The sequence below is a fragment of the Alligator sinensis genome, unplaced genomic scaffold, assembly GCF_000455745.1.
Source record: "Alligator sinensis unplaced genomic scaffold, ASM45574v1 scaffold606_1, whole genome shotgun sequence".
NCBI classification, from domain to species: domain Eukaryota; kingdom Metazoa; phylum Chordata; order Crocodylia; family Alligatoridae; genus Alligator; species Alligator sinensis.
The window spans coordinates 1,214,270-1,234,089 of NW_005842472.1; the positions used below are offsets into that span (position 1 = coordinate 1,214,270).

Here is a 19,820-nt window from a genome sequence, read left to right on the forward strand (position 1 = left end):
GTGGAGGGCATCTGGACCTGCAGATTTAAAAATGTCTAGCCCTTCCAGAAGATCCCTAACTACATCTGCACTGACTGAAGGCCTGACAGAGCCATCCCCAAGATTGTCTCTACTTCTGGTAGGTGGGATATCCCGGTCCCTGTTCAAGAAAACAGAGGCAAAGAAACTGTTTAAAATATCAGCTTTTTTGTCTGGTGTAGCCACAAGATTACTGTTTGGGTCTTGCAGGGAGCCTACATTTCCTGGTGCCCTCTTCTTGCTCCCAATGTACTTGAAAAAGGACTTTTTGTTGTCCTTAATCCTGGACGCTAGCCTGAGTTCCATCTCTGCCTTGGCCTTCCTAATAGCCCTCCTACACTCACAGGCTGAGGAGGAGTACTACTCCTTGGTGATAACTCTCCCTTCCGCCCCCTTTTAGTCCTCAGGCATTGCTGAATGCCCTTGCTGAGCCAAGGGGGTTTCTGAGCACTCTTACGCCCGTTGCTTCTCTCAGGGACTGTTAATCTTTGGGCCTGGAGGATCGGCCCCTTAAGGTATGACCATCCCTCATGGACTACCATCTTCTGTACCTTGTGGGCCCTCAGTGCCTCCCCCACTAGTCTCCTAAGCTCATTGAAGTTGGACTTTCTGAAGTCAAGGGCTTTAGCCTTGGTGTGAGCCCTTGATGCCCTGCGTTGGATAATGAAATCCAGCAGGTGATTATCACTATTGCCCAGGTGGTCAAGGACCTGCAGTCCTCTCACCAGGTCATCCCCTGTGGCCAGGGATATGTTTTGAAGTATTAAGAGAATTGGAAATATTGCATGTTTTATTTTGCCCATTGTTGGTAATCACTACATGGCCTTATGATTTCTTTGAAAAGTGAAACAAGATGTGGTAGGCGAGAGGGAGAGAAGATGAGGTAGAGATCCTGGTGATTCCAACATGATGAAAGGGAAGCAAGTGGACCTGCCAACTCACATGTTTCCAATTAATTAAAGAACAAATCTCCCAATGACTTCAGTGGGACAAGTGGATAGTTACTCTCTCTAAGCCTGAAAAAAAGTTTCTATACTCTTTTTAAAGGTTAACACTTCCAGGAGTAATGTTATCAAAGGAGGGGCCTATTGCCTATTTACAGTGAAGGCTGAGTAAGTACGTCTCAGTGTAAGTATAGCTACACAATCAAGGATTTTCACAACAGTTTACCTCTCTGGAAGGTGGTGGCAATAAATACATATTTACCAGCTCTCCTAATGACTGTGATGAGGATAAGTTAGGTAATGTACAATATAGTGCTTATAGAAAATGTGACACATAATGGAAAATGTTATTCATGAAAGTCAGGAAATTGTTGGTGTTGATATCCCAGTAATGTATAAGTACTTCTCTCCTACATGCATTATTTTTCATTTTCTTGACAATTAAAAACCTTCAGATTAACTCCAGAAAGACAGTAAAAGATACAAGGAGGCTCAGAATGCAAAAGCACAGATAACATATCATTTGCTTTCAAATATTGTTTTGTGAGGGAATCTAACTCTGAAAAATTCTAGCAACAGGCTGTCCCCTAAGGTATTTATAGGAAATGATAAGCGATAAATAAGCTGCCAACAAAATACTCTTTTAATACCTCCTGAAATACATCAGACAATTCTGTGAAGCCATTTCTTAACAGCACTGATAAGGATCAATTAGTATTGAACCAGCCTGCACCCAGGAGAACACAGACTGAACTTGGTGTGCATGCTAGACATAATGTGCATGTGCATTGATAAAAAGAGACTATTTTCACTTTTTAAATCTTTATTATAAAAATATTAAAAGTAATAATGAAAGTGCAAAGGTATGTGGCCCTCCCAGGGGCTGAGCATGAAACAATTATTAGCAACAAAAAACACCATGAAATTGAAACCCCTCCCCCATGTCCCTCATGGAGTTATACATGTAGGACCAGCTGCCTGATAGAAAGAGCAAGAATTGAGTCAGAAAATTAATAAACAGAAAGCACTTGGATGTAAAAGAATAGTGAAATATCATTTAGTAACCTTTTCCAATAGTTCTTCAATTGTGGCTATTTTTTACATTTTTTATCCTGTAACAATAAATTAATGTTATGCTAATATAGTTCTTCATAGCATTATGACTGAACAGTGATCAGGAGTCGTATTCCTTATTCATAATTAGTTCTTTGGCTATACTACTGAGGCTAATAATACAACATGATGACAAACTTCTTCCTCTTGATATGCCAATTCAGCATATAACCGTTTATGACCAAAGGATTGTGCCATGGGCCACAGGGAAAGATTTACTGGCCAACCAGATCTCACTACTTGAAATACATAGTATTTAACACCTTCAGAAAGTGATGACCTTTCATTGTTATCTTAATGCAATTTATTTTAGAAGTAAATCTTCCTTAAAAACTGTAGCTGTCTTGGTGCATGAAAGCAATCTGGGCTGCCTACAGACATTTGGGCACTCTAACTCATGGCACTTTACACAAAGCACCACTAAACCCCACTGCCTGTGAGGTGGGGAGGCAGGGTTCAAGACTGCCTGCACTGGTCCTGGCTAGTAGGCGGGGGTGCTTCAGCAGCCTCCAAGAAGGTTGCCAGATAGCCTCTCGCCTCATGGGCCTGGCCCAGCTCCCCCCCAATACTCCAGCTGGGATAGTTGGGGAGGGGGCAGTGAGGCAGGGGTGGAGGTCCTTTTCCATCCTGTCCTCTGTTGCAGCTGCATGCTGCTGCTGTCAAGAAACTAAGGCATGGGGTGGGGGAGCCTCCAAGGCAGTCCCTCCTGCCTTGTAGGTTCCTCTCAGGTACCCCAGCTGAGGTACCAGGGGGAGCTGGACTGGGCCTGTGAGGTATTGAGGCTTTTGACAGTGGCAATATACAGCTGCCAGCCTGGCTTTGCCATAGCCAGAGCCTGGGGTTTGGGGGTCAGGGGAGGGAAGAATGGAGCCCCTTCACTTTGAGGGCATGGGCTGGCTTCCCCCAAGGCCCCAGCAGGGGTACCTTCCCCCACCTCCACCTCACCCTACCCCAAACCCATGACCCCTCCCCCTTCCCTTCCTTTTCCCTCCCTTGATACAGAGAGTAGACTCTCCTCTCTGTGACAGCCCTGCAAAGGCACATGGGATGTGGGTAGAATCACCTGCACTTAAACCCTTGCAGGGGACCTGAACAGAAGTTCCCTAAGGCACTATGCTCTAGAGCTCCTTCAGCTAATAGCTGATTTAATGAGAATTTTTTTTTTCCATGATCAGTCATTTAAAAAGTATTCTATATCCATGAGCATGTGTTATGTCACATCTGTAGAGCACTTTCAGGGGCCTTATTGCATGAAAAATATAACTCTTGTAAGCATCCCTGGTTTGTTGAAAAGGAACCATATAATGCAGGATAACCCAGAGGTTTAGCTGCATGGTCAATCATTTTTAAGAAGTACCAAGGGTGGGAATTTTTTCTCCTTCAACCTCTAAACCCATACCCTCATATAGGGCCCCACCTGTCACAAAAATATGCTTGGACTCACTTAAATGGATATGATATGTTTGCCTATGTTTTCAGCATGCTTTTGGATGAAAGCATTACCATTTATTTTCATAATATCTAAAGATTCTTGCTGCAGTTGTACATACAATATTAAATCTGTCTGGCAGATTTTTCCTGGAAGAATGCAAACCTACAGTAAATGCAGCAGTGAGAACAACAGTATTGTTCCTTAATGTGCTCCAACACAGGTCAGACTGAGTCTAGTTGGCAGCAATAGATAAAGCTGATCTATTATAGAAACCCTGCAGCAGAGGCACTCTGTCATAGACACATTTTATTCATCGTTCCAGGAGCATAAATCAAGGAGGCTTAATGTTGGATAAGAAGTAAAACATCTTTGCATTCACTTTCATGTTCTCAAATTATAGTTAAGCAGATGGAGTGGATTATATGAGAATTCACATTGACCTTGTATCAGTCAATAGCATATCCTTCCTACCCCTGGGACCTCACCTATACAAGAAAAGGAATAAGATGCTATTCATTCCTAACAACTTTTATTATGTAAGATTTTTTTACTCTGCTGCCTGCATGGAAGACTATAACCATTTGCTTACAAGAGCACAAGATGCTATTGCACATCAGATCTTTGTTTGGGTAGAAATGGTGTGTGACTCACTATTATCCTGTAGTATTCTTACATTTAGAAGTAGGGTGACCATATTTTGTGTGCTTTTCTTCCTCCTATGCTGTTTCTCAGCTTCCTGAGCAAAACGGTTCTTTTTGAAGTGGGCTACAGCTTGATGTATGGTCTGACACCACTGACACCTGTTACCGACCAGCACTTCCCAATTTGTACGGTTGATGCCACACTTCTTAAGGTATGGTTTCAGGGTGCACTTATAGAACTTCCTCTGTTCTCTGCAGGTCTTCCTACCATGATGAAGTTGAGAGAAGAGGACTTGCTATGGGGGATGAGCGTCAGCCATCTGCACACAGTGGCCCTCCCAGTAGGGTTGATGTTTTATGACCTTTGCCTCAATGTTGGTTATGTTAGCTGCAGAGAAGATGCTGGCATTGGTGCAGTGGTCTTTCCATCTGATGTGAAGAATCTTCCTACGGCAACACTGATGGAACCATTCCAGGTACTTAAGATTGCTTTATGTCACCCATGTCTCACATTCATAGAGGAGCATGGGGATTACTACTGCATTGTAGACCAGGATCTTAGTTTCCATCTGCAGATCTTGGTCAGCAAAGACATGGTGAAGCAGCTTTCTGAAGGATATGCTGGCACATCAAATCCTGTGTTCAGTTTCTACATCAGGACTGACTGACTGGGAGAGGTGACTACCAAGGTATGGGAAATGCCCAACATTTTCCATTGGTTCTCTACCGATAGTAATTTGTAGGGGAAAGGGGGCAGTTTGTGCTGGAACAGGCTGATGAAGCACCTTGATCTTCCCAATGTTAAGGGGGAGTCCCAGGCTGTGACAGGCACCTGAGAAAAGGTCAAGGATGAACTGCACAATGGTCTCAGTGTGCATGAGCATAACACAGTCATCAGCATACTGAAGGTCAGTGATGCCAGTCTTGGTAAGTTTTGTTTTGCTGTGAGGGCATCTCAGGTTGAAAGCTAACCATCTATTCTATACTCAACCCAAATTCCAGGAGGAAGGTGATCACAGATGAGAATCAAAATCACAGGAAGATAGATGGAAAAAGGGTTGGGGTGATGATGGAGCCCTACTTGACATCAGTACAGATGGTAAATGGGCCTGTCTCTAATCCACTGCAAAGGACTGTGGTGGTCATCCCATCATGCAGTAACCTGAGGACACTGATGAACTTCAGTGGACAACCAAACCTAGCCAGCACCTTCCATAAGGCTTCACAATTGATGGAGTTGATGGCCTTGGTTAGTTCATTGAATGCCATAAACAACTCCTGATATTGCTCTCTACAATTCTTCTGGATCTGTTGTGCAACAAAAATCACGTTGGTGGTACCCTGAGATGGTCTAAAGACGCACTGGGATTCTGAAAGGTCTTCTTCAGCAAGGGGGTGGGGGGCAATTCAGAAGGATGCAAGTAAGAATCATTCTGGCAATGAAGAGGAGGGCAATGCCTCAGTAGTTCCCACACACTGATTTGTCCTCTTTCTTGAAGATGGTCACAATCTTGGTATTCTTTAAGTCAGATAGAACTTCCTCATTAACCCATATTTTGATGAGAAATTGGTGAAATTTTTGCATTTGTATTGTTCTACCAACTTTGAAGACCTCTTCAGGGATGTTGTCTGGGCCTAGCGCCTTATGGTTCTTGGTCTGAGTCATGGCACAGATGTCCTTGAAGCATGGGGGATCTGCAAGAGATTCTATTACTGGGTCTGAGGGATGGATTTGATGGTGGTGTCTGAGACCTCAGATTCATAGTTGAGTAGAATCCTTCCAGCATTGCTTGATGGATACATTGTCTGTGAAAAAGGCGGAGCCATCCTGGGATCAAAAAGGGGTTAGGCCATTGGAACGTTGCCTGTAAATGGTTTTTATTGCTTGAAAGAAGCTTCTCAGATCATGCTGGTCAGCAACACTCTGGATCCCCATGGCTTTCGCTTGCCACTACTGGTTCTTTATGTCCAATAGCCTCTTCTGAATTACAGCTTTGAGCTGATGGTAAACCTTTCATTTTTGTTGGTTGAAGGGGTCATTTTGCCAACTACAGAATGCAGCTCTCTTCTAAAGGATGCATGCTAGGATTTCCTCATTGTTCTCATTAAAACCAATCTTGGTGATGATAAGTGAAGTATGCAGTTGATTCAGCATATTCTTTGTGATTAATGTTCTTAATCTCCTCCCAGTGTGCCTGGATGACCTTGATGTCATCAGGTAGTTCAGAGAGCTTCTCAGTAAGGCATTGCTAAAGAGCCTTGCATCTAGTTTGGTCTTGGAGTACCTTGATGTTAAATCTCTTCTACATTCCTTTCAATTGTTTATGGTGTTGTGGTGCAAGCTGCATGTCCAGGATTGATCTGATTAAATGGTGGTCCATCCAGCAGTTATCTGCACCTCCCAGGACTTGGGTGATACAGACCTTAGCATGATCATGGGCTCTGACAATAATATACTCAAGAAGGTGCCAATGATTGAAGCATAGATATTTCCAAGTAGTCTTATATTTGTCATTCTGTCTGAAGATGATATTCGTGATGAACAACTCATGCTCTGCACATTTTCTGTGGGGGAGGATACCACTGGAGTTGCCTTTCCCCACCCCTTCTTTCCCAATGGTGCCACTCCAGAGTTCAGAGTGTCATCCAACTTTTTCATGGAAGTTACCCATGAGGATGGGCTTGTCTTCCTTGATAGTGGCAGTCAGGATTTTGTCAAGAGCACAGTAGAACTGTTCCTTGTTCACTTCTTCATCATCAAGTGTGGGGTATATACACTGATGACCATAGCATACTAGTTATTACTGAGGTTGAGGCGGAAAGTCATAAGGTGTTTGTTAATGCCCTCAGGAAGTTCTGAAAAATGCCTGACAATCTTGTCTTGATGGCAAAGCCAACCTCATGAATGCACCTCTCATGAGATGACTTTGCTTTCCAAAAAAAGGAAAGCCTTCCTCCTTGTTTCATTAATGACCCATTGTTAACACCCACGAAGTAACAATTAGTGTTAATGGTCATTTCACTAATCAAGCTAACCTATTTTAGGGCAATTTTGTTTTTGGCCAGGGCTTTTTATTTCACAGCCCCTGCCACTCTGCCTCTGTGCCCCTGGGATGCTCATTTTAATTGTCACTGCCCAGCCACGACCTGCCTCCAAAATCTCGGGATGTCCTGGCCAATTTGGGACATATGACCACCCTACCTAGGAGGGGCACTCCCATGTAATTTATAGGTCACATGGGTGGCCGAAGATTGAGAGAGACAGAAGCATTCAGATACCTACTGTCTTTATAAAAATGCACGTTGTCATAATCTATTCAGCTTTGGTGGCATCAGTCACAGAAATAATGATCATTTGATCACTGGATCAAATCAAGTGATTAACAAAGTACATACACACACACACATGCACACCCACCCACCCACCCACACACACACACTCCCCAGAACTACGTATTCATTACTATAAACAACTGCCCCAAAAGACAGCTCATTAAGCGGCTATCATATTTGGCTTGGAGAAGGGCACTAGGAGCATACTTGCAATTAAATACAATGAGCATGTTTACTGATGCAATATCTAATAGATAGGAACCTACCAAAATTGCAATTTCGTGTTTTCTACCAAAAATGGCAGGCTCTGTGATTTTGGCATACTTATTGCAAAAAAATAAAAAAACTGACCAGCAAGTAGAGGTAAGGGTGGGAAGCTCTGCAGTTCTGGAGCATGGGAGGTAAAAGGGAACAAATGAGAGGCTGAGCCTGTAATGTAGGCTCAGTACAGATGCCAGTCTGGGGCCAGTCAGGGAAGTGACAGGGTTGCTGCTCCATCTTTTAATCAGCCAGAGGCATGCTGCTGCAGCACGCTGCTGCCAAGGAGGATTATGCTGTGGTTTCAGGCCATCCACCAATCTGCAGTGAGGGGCCCCTTGGCCAGTTAAAGGCATGGGGGGCCTCTACTATAATAAGCCCATGAAAATAGCAGCCAGCACCATGACTGGCCTGCAAAATCACCTGTGTGCTGCCTTAATTTGGGTAGGACCCTACTAACAGACCAAAATACAAGGCTAATTACAAGGTTACAGTCCTCTGTTGTATTTAGGACAAGAGATGCTCAAGGAGGAATTGATGAACCATAAGGAATTTTTATTTTACAGCTTCCCAAACTGCTGATTTCATAATCACAAATGTCTATGGAATAAGCGCTGTTTTCAGTTTACAAACCCAATTATATGTCAGATTCATTAATGGCCAGATTGGGCCTGGTCCTAGTGGAGCCAAATGGGGTTCTATGACTGTCTTCCCCTACATTGTGACAATATAAGGTCTCCAAGAGACCTTCTTTGAGGGAGGGGTGAAAACCAAATGCTGTAAGTCTGGTACTCATTCCCAGCAGATGGGTAGGTGCAAAACACTGGATGCCACTTCACTGGATCTTGGCAATATAATCGGGACAGCTTGCAACACCTCCAGAATCAAACAAGGAGCAGGAAAACACCTGGGTTGAGTGATAACTTATCTACTACAACTCTTAAATGGGCAGCACAGTGCCAGGCCACCCTTCATTTGGGGCACTTATGTCAGCCTGATCACAAGACTTTTTTGCATCTATCAACTTGGATATTTTGCATTTAAAAAATAAAATACTGTTGAGGTCAAAATTGATAAAGTGCAGCTAGGAATTGTTGAGAACTCATTGTGGCTATGGATCTTTTAGTAACATTTTTGCCATTTCACTCTAACCATGAATGTCAAATATGTCTTCAGTGTCCTCAGATATACTCAGCCTTTGGATTTACATACAGCTGCTGGAGCTACCACTTCAGATCTTTTTGATCTGTTGTTGTTCTATTTTTTCATGATTTTTGTCAAGCTCAATGACTATGAGCTTATGAATAATATAACATCCCTTATCATACAGTTCTTTTTACAAGCAGGAATCCCTTTAGTGCCCACTGAAATATACTAAGTAGTTGTTTATTGCTACATAATATATTAGAGCAGGAAGGGAAGTAGAAACTGAAATTACCAGGGAGATTTTAGGGAGTTAGAATGTAATTAAACTAGTTGATGACCCCTGTTCTTACCAGATGGGATGCACTGTCCTTCAAATAGTCAAGAAGTTGCATTTAGGAACAAAGGGGACTCCCAGGCTATCAAATTCAGTCATCTGTGTTCAAGGGCAAGCCCTAATTCAAAGGGTCCCTAAAGTCATCCATTCTGATTTCTCTCGCAAAGCCACAGAACATCCTATTTCATCTAAAGTGCTTTGGGGCAGGGACTGTATCTTTGTTCTGTTTATTACAGCACCTAGTGCAACATAGTCTTGTTCCATGTCTCTAGCTCCTAGGTATTACTGAATACAAATAATAATATTTCCAGCAGCACCCTTCCAGGACAGTCTCATTATTAAGTCAGAAAGACCATGTCCTCTGACAACTACAAACACCTTAATTAAAGTGCTTCGAAATGCAAATATGAAAGCCTCATAATTAATAGCCATTCAGCATTTTTTTAAAATCACAATCCAATAATACTTTGAAAATAGATACGTTAAAACAGGGTTAATGGAAGCTTTGCATGCTGTTATGTGCAGAAATTCAGAATCATGTCTACAACATGCTCTCTCCCTTAAGGAGCTACCATGGAGTGATCTGCATATCCTTCAAAAAATCTCAAACTTGACCTTTTAATAACAGATGTTTTAATACTCTACTACAATAAAATTGGCCTTCACATCCTTGGTTAAAGATTCCTGCTCTATTGTTTCTACAGAAGGCCAAGATGTGGTCATTTTTCATACCCTCATTCTTATCTATTTCCCCTCCAACAGAACATGCCATTAACATTGCCAGTGCAGGCTCTTTAGATAGAGTGAATTTTGCAGTCAATGAATTCTCAATGACTTTCCCAGGCCTGACTGCCTGCAGCTGTCAGCCATGTCCAGTATTAATGGGAGATTTATTTAATAAAAAACACAAAACTACAAGATATCAAGATAAGTTTTTTATAAAGATTAAATTGCTATTAAATACTGGCTAGATGGCTACTTTATTTTGTGGGAAATTAGAAATTTAGGGATTCCTCTGAAAAATATCACAGTGCATTAGAATTCTTTTGTTTAAAGAAAAGTTCTAATGCCTCATCTTTGTAAAAATGCAGAATTTCACTGGAACATCAGTGACTTAGTTAATCAGTTTGACTAGCATTCCTCTTTCATATTAAAGCAAAACAATAAGAAGAAACCACATTGGGGCAAATTGCTGCTTAATAAGGAGAAAAGTAACTCTGATTCCCATTTAAGTTCCCCAGTTATAAAACACTTATTAAAAAAATTTAGCAGCTGTACTGTTCTCTGAGGCATGGAAAAATCTAGATTAGAGTATTTTTATCTCTAATTCAATGAGGCTTAAACCATGATATTCTGGGGCCCAGAGAGGAGAGGAACTAGTTTTCTACTCCACAAATATTTCTTACTGAACAATCCATAGATAGACATTTATTTTCAGCTCCGAAGGCTAGATGCCAGACATCCTGCCTGTAGAGTAAGCATCATGTTACTTAGAGCTGGCTTGAAGATTAAGAGTTGCAAGGAAAAACTGGTGACCAAAATAGAAAAGGAATAAGATAATGGCAGTATCTGAAATGTTATCAAAAGCAGAAATGCCAAAGGAGAGCAACCTGTCTTGTTTCTTTGCACTGACATTCTTAAAACTTTAACTAGTATTTTAAAATATTCTTTCTAATTTCCAGCTATTCATTTTGAGGGCTGCCTTTAAGCTGCTTGTGAGATGTCCATTTTTTCCTATGGCACTGGGAGTTTGGGACTATTTAATGTAGAAGTCAGGGAAGTGCTACTGTTATGCTCTCATAGGTATGATTTAGGAAACATTACCTCTTCCTTCCCTTTTTTCTCCTCCTTTCTTGTACTTACAGAGAAAAATAACATAAGGATAAAGTTACTATACATCATTTTAGACTATTTTAAAAGAAATCTTAATAACTTAAAAAAAAAACAACAAATATCCAATACCTTGCAATTGAATAAACTGCCAAAACCAAGTGCCTTCTTGTGGTATAGGCCAAGATATGGTCACTTGGGGACTCTGAACAATAGGTTGCTATTACATTCCTTTCTGAACATTAGGAGCATTTTTTCCCACTCTAGTTTTTTTTCTTCCTGATTTTCCTGCATGCATTCTTACATAAGTTAACTAATAGTTGCATGGATTGGCTCATGCAGATTGCAGAAACTAAATAAATTTATCTTACCTTAGTTTATAGTGAAAAAAATTCTGGATAAGACCTAGGTGCCAGAGGTAAATTCATTATAGACAAATGGACATGATATAATGGACAAATCATCCCTGATATAATTCCATGGAAGTCCCAGTTGTTATAACACTGAATAAAATGCAGTTATACCAGAACTTAGTATTTAAGGAAGTCTATAGATAGCTGTCTTATAGAACCCCTATATTAATTCATGTTCTTTTTAAAACAAAGACATTTAGGCCCCTAGTACATGTTCAGTTAAAGGCATTATGGGATCTGAGTCCCAATCCCAACACATCCCTGCCACATGTGTATGGCAGGAGGCTTGATTTTGGAATCAGGAATCAGATCCAAATCATGGCAGTGCAGGACAGCTGAGGATAACAATCTTGAACTTGTACTCACAAGTTGAAAGCTGAGAGTTTGAAGCCTGGCATGATCCAGAACTGTCCTAGGGCTAGAGTGGACAATCAGCTAATTGGCTGAATAGGATCCATCTTGGGTAATGAAGCAATTAGCTGAGGTAATTTCAGAACCATTAGAAATTAGTCCAGTCTGGTTACCAGACTGCAGTGCTGGTGTCATCGGGAAGGCTTTGGCTTCCATGACCACAGTCCGCTCTTTGGTGAGAGAGGCAGTGAGCTGCTGGGAAGAGATGGCCTCCACCTCTCTCCACTGGGGAGGAGGCTCTTCTCAGCCAGACTGGCTGACCTGCTCCACCGGCCTTTAAACTGAGCCTGCTGTGGGATGGGGGGACTACTGCCACTGCTGGCCCACTGAGCAACCCTTGCAAAGCCAGCAGGCTAAGCAGCCCCCCCCTGCCCCAGCCCTGGAATGCTCTGCGGGCAAGGCAGGGGTCCCCAAAGGGGCACTTTCCTGCCTGTATACAAATGCCAGGAGCTTGGGGAATAAACAGGAGGAACTTGTCCTCCTGCTAAACACAAATAAATATGATGCCATAAGGATAACAGAGACCTGGCAGGACTCCACCCATGACTGGGCCACAAGTATAGTTGGGTATAGCTTGTACAGGAGAGATCGAGTGGACAAAAGGGGCACAGGTGTAGCTCTTTATGTCAAGGAAAGATACACATCCCTGAAAGATGACATTGGTGCCTAAGGTGGATGACTGGAGACCCTCTGGGAGAAAATCCATGGGGAACACAGCACAGGGGACACAATCATGAGTCTATTACAGACCTCCTACCCAGGATCAAGAGCTTGACCAGGGATTGGCCAAGGCCGCACACTCCTGGTCCATGGTTGTCATGGGAGACTTCAACTACCCAGACATCTCGTAGGAAGAGCGCTCAGCCAAATCCGAACAGTCACAAAGTTTTCTCACATGCATGGATGACTTCTATCTGACACAAGAAGTCTACGGGCCGAGGAGAGGTAAAGCTCTGCTCGACCTGGTACTGGCAATGGGGGATGACCTTATCAGCAACCTAATGATAGAAGGGAAGCTGGGTGACAATGACCATGAGCTGATCACCTTCACCATCTGCCATAAAGCTGGCAAGTCAGTCAGCAATACAGAAGTCCTCAGCTTCAGGAAAGCTGACTTTGACAAGCTTAGGAGGCTTGTCAGTGAGGCCGTAAAGGGCCTCAGCCCAAATGGGAGGGGAATTCAGGAAAAGTGGTTGCTCCTCAAGGGAGCGATCCTTGATGCACAAGCAAAATCTATCCCATCTCGGAGGAAAGTCAGGCAAAAGGGCACAGCAGCCCCCATGGCTCTGCAGGGAACTGGTGGACCTCCTGAGCGTAAAAAGAAAGACCTACAAAGGATGGAGGATGGGCTCCACCTCCAAGGAGGAATATTCTGCACTGGTCTGGACCTGCAGAGATCAAACCAGGAAAGCCAAGGCTGCGACTGAACTCCAACTGGCTACAAGTATCAAGGACAATAAAAAGTCCTTTTTTAGATATGTGGGGAGCTAGGGGCAACATTGGATCCCTGCTAAATCAGATGTGACAACTGACAACCAATGCCCATGAAAAAGTCAACTTGCTAAATACGTACTTTGCGTTGGTCTTTTACCAGTCCCAAGGGAAACCCCTGCCCATTACGGGACAGGAAGGCCTGGGTGAGGGAAATTCATTACCCTCCATCAATGCTGACCTTTTGAAGGAACACCTTGAGAGGCTGGATACTTTCAAGTCAGCTGGGACCCCCGGGACCTCTGCACCCACCCCTCTTCCTCTCTGCTCCAAGTCATCCCTGGGAAGAGCCCAGTGCAAGCCCAGCTCCAGCCCCAACCTGCAGCAACAGCCTGCCCTGCCCCTCACAGATCCAGGGGCACACGCCCCCCATGCCTCCTTGGGCGCATGTAGCAGCAGGAGCTGTGCTGCCTGGATAAGCCACTCATGGTTAAGTCCTGCACCCCACCAGCTGTGCAGAGCCTGCCCCTCCCCACCCCTATGCAGCTGCCGGAAGCCCTCAGCCAGACTGCCTTGCAGCCCTATTGCTGCCCCACATTGGGGGAGGGGGGGCGCTAAGCCCTGTTAGCCCCCCTTCCACCACCTATGTTGCTAGCTACAACTCCAATTGCGCTTTGGCCTTCCTGACTTCATCCCTGCATGCCCAAGTAATGCTCTTATACTCCTCCCTGGTTGTTTGTTCAAGTTTCAACTTCTTATAAGCTTCCTTTTTGTTGTTTAGCTCACTGAAGAGTTCCCTGCTAAGCCAAGCTGTTCTTCTGCCATACTTTCTAGTCTTCTTGTACATTGAGATGGTTTGTTCCTCCATTCTCAGTAAAGCTTCTTTAAAGTACACCAAGCTTTCCCAGACTCCTCTGCCCTTCAGACTGCCTTCCCAGGGCATCCTGCCCATGAGTTCCCTGAGCAAGTAAAAATCTACTTTTCTGAAGTCCAGGGTCCTTAGTCTGCTGCTATCCATCCTTCCTTTCCTCGGGATCCTGAACTCAAATCATCTCATGATCACTGATGCCCAAGTTGTCATCCACTATTACATTGCCCACCAATTCTTCCCTGTTTGTGAGAAGCTGGTCAAGAAGAGCATGGCCCCTAGCTAGCTTCTGCAGCACTTGCACCAGGAAGTTGTCCCTAACAGTCTCCAAAAACTTCCTGGATTGCCTGCGCACTACGGCTGTGTGAAGCTTCAGTTACTGATTTGATTCAGCAGAGATTCGGCCCAATTCAGTGGCCAAATCTCCAAATCCAAATTGAATCAGGAGACCCTTTAATCTCTCCGAATCAAATTGAAATCCTCTGAATCAATTTGGAGGAATTCAGAAAGATTCAATGATTCAGCCATAGACACAACTTTTAAACATTTTTTTCTACATACTTCAAGGTACCAGGCAGCTCGTGAATGCTGAGGTGCTGGGGCGGATGAAGCATCCCACAGGAGTGTGTGTGTGGGGGGGAGGGGGTCCCCACCCTGCTTGTCAGAAGACCTGGAAGTGGACCGAAAGCACTCTAATCCATTTCTGCGTCTGCCGGAGAGCAAGCAGGGGGGCCCCTGCATCCCCCCGGCTGGTGCCTCCTAAGTCTGGGGGAGCACCCAGGGTCCCCTCATGGCTGATCAAGTACTTCCTGTCTACTTCCTGGTTCACTGCCTAGCATGTGGGGGGCACCTCCGCACTCCTGTGGGAAACTCCATCTGCCCCACAATGGCAGCATTCATGAGCCACGCCTGGTACATCGAGCTATGTAGAAAAAATATTTAAAGCTGCGTCTATGGCTGAATCGCTGATTCTCTGGATCAGCATTGAATCTTCAGATTCAGATTCAGCCAAATTGAATCAGGGACAGTGATCCAAATCAACAAATAAAATCACTGTCCCTGATTTGGGCCAAATCCAAATCCAAATCGAATACGGCCTGTTTCACAAACCCTTACTGTGCACTGCTATATTGCTGTCCCAGCAGATGTCAGGATGACTGAAGTCCCATGTGAGAATGAGGGCTTGTGATTGGGAAACTTCCACTAGCTGTTTGAAGAAACTGTGAGGACTTCCAATTCTTCTTTCCTATTTCCCAGGCTACATGAATTCATGTACAGGCTCCTAAGGTAACTAGTTGATTTTCCTTATTTGTCAGGAACTATGAGAAGAACCTCCCCTGTTGCCGCCTCCTACTTGTTTTCCTCAGGGTCACCCACTTCCCCACTTATCTCAGAGCTTTGGTCTCTATCACCCCAGCCAACCTAGTTTAAAGCCCACTTCTCTAGGTTAGCACGCCTGTCTGTGAAGATGCTCTTCCTTTTCTTTGTTAGGTGGATCCCATCTTTTCCTAGCAAGCCGCCTTCTTTGAACAACAGCTCATGTTGATGAATATCAGTACCATATGTACTGAAATCTAAGACAATTCTAAATTTAAGATAATCCCCCAATAACTAGATTCTATATATGGAAAATATATAAACTTGTCGTAACTTTCCAAGTATGGAATCTAATTATTGGAAAGTTATCTTAAATTTGCCCCTGCTACAGTAGGTAGAGCAGTAGCTGGGCGGGGTAGGGGGGGAATTAGGTAGCTGGGGTGGATCAGGCAGCATTCCTTGCCCTCTGCCTCTCCTCACATTCTCCCCTTTCTGCCTTCCTGCCCCCTACCACCTCCCTACCTGCAGCACCCCACAATCTTTGCTCTTTCTCCCACACTCCCCAAAATCTCTGCCCCCACCCACTCATTACAATCTCTGCCACTTCCTTCCCCACCTATGCCCCCAGTCTCTTCCACATCCCCTCACCCTGTTATTGTTAGCCACTGTTGCTCAGCATCTGTTCTGTGCCAGCTCACAGAGCACAGCATGTGGAAGAACAGCTCTTGCTGGGCCATCACTGCTGATTGGGTGGACAGAGGACAGAGTTTCCCGGTGCTTTGTACCCAGGACGGAAGCCAACCTGAGTCAGAGCTGAGCTATTCCTGATAGTAAGGGGGAAAGGGGGCAAAGGGAGTCAGAAACTGCAGTGGGCATGTGAGGCAGGGAATGGGGGACTTGGAGACTGCTATGGATCTTACTCTGGCCCTGACCTGAGCTCAGGGTCAGAGTCAGATCTGCAGCAGCAGCTTGCCCACCCCACTTCTTCTTTGTATGCAAATCAAAAACAAGGGGTTCCCCCCCACATGCTGACTGGGGGGAAAAACTCAGCCACTTTTGCAGGTCAGTTTGCAAACCCACTCTTTGAAGCTTGGCGAGAGCTGGCCTTTAAGCTTGGTGAGAGGAAGCAGAGATAAACGAACCTTTTGGGACCACGGAGCAGTAAAAAGGCCAGCTTATAGGTGAGTTTGCTAGGGAAGGTCTGCTTGGAAGAAGGGCAGCAAGAGAGAGGTGGCAGATTAAGAGACCCAGAGAAATGGCTGAAGGACATCACAATGCCAGAGCCACTGCCACTGCCGCCTCTTATACCTGTGAGGTGTCTGTCCAAGGAGGACCGCTTCCACCCAGGTTCTGGTTTGGCACTGTGGAGACTGAGGCTTGCAGATTCCTTCCAGTGACAGCCAGGTGGGGGAGAGCCTGTGATGAATGGTGCCTTCTTGTGGTGTCCCTCAGGGAGAAGGCAAGAAAGCTACAGGAGGAGGTGGCAAGGTTCTGCAGCATCCTCCACCATGAGGACTTTATTGAGTCAGTGCTGGAGGAGATGTCTAGGACTGTGGAGGAAGGACTGTCAAAGGCAACATTGGAGAAGGGAGAGGACATGGACTCCCCAGAAGGAGGAAGCTGGAAGCTTGTGACCTCTGGAATAAGCAAAATTTTCATCTCCACCTGCAGCACTTTTCCTGGAGAACAGATATGGAGACCTAGCAACAGAGGACAGGACAGGCCTCCCCAAGTTTGGAAGGACCAAGACCACTACCATCAAGAAGAAGCAATGAGTGGTGGTGATTGGATACTCCCTTCTGAGGAGGACAGAGGCATCCATCTACTGGCCTGACCTGTAGTCTTGGGAGGTCTGGTGTTTTCCCAGAGCCTGGAGCCAAGATGTCACAGAAGGATTACTGAGACTCATCTGGCCCTCTATACTACCCCATGCAGCTCATCCATGTAGACACCAGTGATACAGCCAGAGGAGACCCTGAGCAGATCAAAAGTGACTACAAGGCTCTTCTGGCCTGCTGATCACAAACAGGGAAGACTTGGTGGGCAATGTAGTAGTGGATGGCAACTTGGGCAGCAATGACCATGAGATGATTGAATTCAGGGTCCTGAGGAAAGGAAGGATGGAAAGCAACAGAGTAAGGACCCTGAAATTCAGAAAAGCAGACTTCAACTCACTCAGGGAACTCTTGGGCAAGATCTCCTAAAAAGCCAAACTGAGGGGGAGGGGAGTCCAGTACAAAGAAGCCTTACTGAGAGTGCAGGGACAAACCATCCCAGTGTGCAGGAAGACTAGTAGGTATGGCAAAAGACCAGCTTGGTTTAGCAGTAAAATAAATCACAAAAAGGAAGCTTATAAGAAGTGGAAACTTTCTCAGTAGGAGGGTGTTAAACCCCTGGAACAGATTACCCAGAGAGGTTGTGGACTCTCCATCCTTGGAGGCTTTTAAAACTGGCTATACAAAGCCTTGGCTAGGATGATGTAGTTGGGGATGGTCCTGCTTTGAGCAAGGGGTTGGATTAGATGACCTCCTGATGTTCAACCCTAATTTTCTATGATTCTATGATTTTAAATTTGAGTAAATATGGTATTTTAAAGGGTCAAACTTTGCAGTGAGTTACATCAGCACGAATCAAGAGTAAATTGGCTCATATCAATAGAAATGGTCTGGCTTTACCATTTATGTAACTCAGAGCAGAGTTCAGTCTGAGTTTCTACTTTTTATAGCTGTTTCATAATTCAATTCAATTTGTAGACAGGCTGTTCACACAGATGCATATAGCATTTGCAGTAATATCTTATATCTTCCTTTAAAATCAATGGGAGTTTTTGTTTGAATTTCAGTAGGTTTTGTAGCTCAAATCTAGGGCATTTCTCTTCTATTCTTACCTGATTTTTTCTATGCAACTAGGAATGTTTCTTGGATAAATTTCAGATGCCATAGTGGATGGGAATGGGATGACTGGCTGGTCTGCCTGCTTTCTTGGGTCTCCATGAAGAAGCTAAAATCTGTGCTTCAGGTCTTCCTAACCATGTCTTTCCATTTTGCTTCAATTTTGGTGTCAGCTCAAAAACTGAATTCTTGATTTTTTGTGGCTGTCTCTAGCAGCAGAATCAGACATTAAATATTTTTGTAATATTACACAGAGGCCTAACTTGACATATTGTGACCCTGGGCAGCACAGGGAGTGGGAGGAAGCAAGCACTTACCGCCCCGCCCCCCCCCGCACAGAGGTGCCACATTTGTGGCACTGGCATGGCCTGGTGCCACCTTAGCACAAACTTCTTGTACAGGGGTTGTGACAGTAGCCTGGGCTTCCTGAGGGCTGCCATGCTGGCACTGAATTGGTCCCAAGGGCTGACACTCCACTTGCACCCTTCACTTAGGTGATGCTGCTGACATTAACATATCTTCAGAGGTCTGTATGTAATGTGGGCACCCGTCTAACCTTTGAGAGAGTGCTTCTGGAGAAATGTCCTGCCAAGGATATTGAAGAAGGTAGATCAGATGCATGAAGCTCTGGGTAGATTGCCTTTAGTAGATGGTTTCAGGTGCATTCTTTCTGGGCTCCAAACTTGTTTCTGGAGTCAGGGGGAAAGCAAAACTTTAATGAAATAATCTTTGGAGTTATTCCTCAATTTATCTTTCATACTTGAGCATGCCCCTTAGGAATCTCTATAGAGAGATAGTGACCTGGTCCCTTTGCATCACCTTACTTGCCCATATTTAATGTATTTGTATATCAATTTTAAAAAGAAAAACATAAAAATATAGAACTAGTCTGAATAGATCTATCTTGTCATCTCACCTGCTACAATTTTCCTTCCTAAACTTTTAAGCAGCGATTTTCATAGAAGATACACTTTTTGTACTTCAAACACAGGCTGAACAGTTTATAAGCAGAGGAAATATGGCAAGCACAATTTGTGTGCTGAACACCTTTTGTTGTTTGTACATTGATTGTAGGTGTTTGCAAACTATAGTCTCAAATTTGTTTTATTTACTTAATTAGCATAGATTGCTCAATTTGTTTTTTCTTCCTTAATTTGAATTGATTTATTGATGCCAAAGAATACTGTGGGGTTTGGATAGCAGTGTGTGATTCTAGGGGATAAGAGACAGTAGTGGTGCTAGTCTGCAAGTCATTACAGGTACTAAAATTTAGGCAGGCAAAGTCCCTTTTTAAAGAATTACAAATATCTGCATTCTGCTCCCACTTACATGAATTTTGATACATTTTAAAACAGATTTTTTTGTGTGTTAAGATGGAACTTTGACCTAAGACTTGTCAGAAAACATGGGTGCATAGAGGCTTCATGTATTTCATCAAAG

The 19,820-nt window shown here is 44.1% G+C and overlaps 1 long non-coding RNA gene across 1 annotated transcript in view; it reads right to left on the bottom strand.

Moving 5' to 3' along the window:
- Positions 1-19,066, bottom strand: part of LOC112551460 — a 195,692-nt gene extending 176,626 nt beyond the window's left edge. Inside the window, exon 1 of the long non-coding RNA XR_003095773.1 lies at positions 18,937-19,066. This is a non-coding gene — a long non-coding RNA (uncharacterized LOC112551460). The remainder of the gene's footprint in view (positions 1-18,936) is intronic.
- Between the last annotated feature and the right edge of the window lie 754 nt (positions 19,067-19,820).